The sequence below is a fragment of the Bison bison genome, unplaced genomic scaffold (assembly GCF_000754665.1).
Source record: "Bison bison bison isolate TAMUID 2011002044 unplaced genomic scaffold, Bison_UMD1.0 scf7180017857371, whole genome shotgun sequence".
NCBI lineage: Eukaryota > Metazoa > Chordata > Mammalia > Artiodactyla > Bovidae > Bison > Bison bison.
The window spans coordinates 38,103-39,992 of record NW_011487944.1 but is presented as its reverse complement, the minus strand read 5'-3'; positions in this window follow the sequence as shown (position 1 = coordinate 39,992).

Genomic DNA, 1,890 nt, shown 5'->3' with positions numbered 1-1,890 from the left:
GGGTCCACATGGCCATGGGCCTGGCTCCACTCACACACACTCACGTGTCTCTGAACAGAAGCACACTTCTGCCAACGTCTCCTGCCTCAGCTGCAGCCCTGTGGACGGACACGACCGTCCTGCTTCCTCCTTGGTCACCTCTGCTACACATGCAGAGAGCACTTTGTCTTTCAGGCTGCTCCTCTTTTTGTTGAAGTTATCCCATCATTCAGCCGAATGATTTGACCCAACAAGCTTTTAATCAAAAATCATTGTTCCTTTTCCACACCAGTTTTTTAGGTACAAATGGTCTCAAATCTCCAATGAGGTTTTTACAATTTCTTTGTTCTTTGAATTGTGTCCCCTACGATGAGCCGTTTTGTCGGTTCATCTCAGCCTCTGTCCCACACTGCTCATTTCCTCCCCGCCGGGGACCCAGGTCCAGTGTGGATGGTGCGTGGAGGTGCTGCCCTCCCTTCCTCTGCGTTGCTTGCCCCTTCCTTCAACGGGGGCCGGCAGTGCACACATGCCGGGTGAGGTGGGTGGAGGTGCAGGGAGAGACCAGCTGGGGCCCAGCGAGCCCCGGGCCAGACCCTGCAGGGTGAGCGCTGCCCGGCAGGGTGCACGCCTCTCCAGCGAGCACTGTCCTCCAACGCCTGTTCTCCTGGCATGGCCAGCGGGCGGTCAGTCAGGCCACCTCGAGCCCTGCTTCTCTTCTGCCAGTGTCCACGCTGAGCCACAGACAGAACGGCTATTTCCTTCGAGAGCACCTTGGAGGCGGGAGGGCAGCCAGGGCCCACTGTCCAGGAGACCGCCTCTACTGAACACGAGCCCACTCCTCAGACTTGAGGCTGGCAGCCCCTGCAGGTCTAGGGGAAGGACAGCTGCCCCGCCAAACCACGCAGTGCTGTCCTCGGGCAGCAGCTGCCCGGCCACACACTGCCCGCTCCGCCCCTGCTCTGAGCTGGGAGAGCCTGCTCCTGCCGCCCTGGCCTCGTACTGAGCACAGTCTGCAGACTCAACGCCACTCCAGGGACCGCGGGGCACACCGGTTAGCAGGCCAGCTCCCACGGAGCTTACAGACGCCCACTCAGCACAGCTTAGGCAGCACTGAGGAGGCCCCAAGGCAAACAGGAAGTGACAGGGCAGCAGGGAAAACGGCCTCCCCTCCAAGCGGGAGCTTCTCTAAGACCAGGACAGAGATGAGGCAGCGGGACAGGGCTCTGGGGAAACGAGGCAAGGACACCCCGAAGCAGGACCACCGGGCAGCCGGCAGTGGCACACAGGCTCGGGCAGCAGGTGCCGGGGTGAGAACAGGGTGAAGCAGCCAGAGGCAGGAGGGGGTCAGATCGGGACAAGGGCAACGTGGGGATGGGGGAGCCTGGCCACTGTCACTGAAGAATATGAAAGTGTGAGCTCGCACTTCAATCATCAGTGAAGCGAGACTTTTATTGGCATCTGACAAAAAACACTTGAAAAACTCCAATGTAAAATACAAGTTTTAGGGTAAAAACGCTATTTCCTGGCTTAGTATTTCAGTGTGTGTTTCTTGCTGTTTAGTCACTACGTTGGGCCCAACCATTCTGTGACCCCACGGACTGCAGCCCACCAGGCTCCTCTACCCAGGGAATTCTCCCATGTATTTCTTAACAAAAAGAACATGCTAATCACAAGCAAAACTTTGTCTAATCAAGGAACACACATGGAAACAGCTTTTTCAGAGTGGAGCTTGAAGCTACTAAATCTCCTGGCTCAGACAGACGCAGCGTGTGATGACAGAGTCTCCTATTTAGCATCTTTCTCCCCATCCCCCCAGATCAGACTCTAGGGGTAACAGAAAAATGACAAATTTCATATGGTACTATCCAAAAGTTTCCCACAAGATTAAAGAGCCACACCCTAATGCTATTC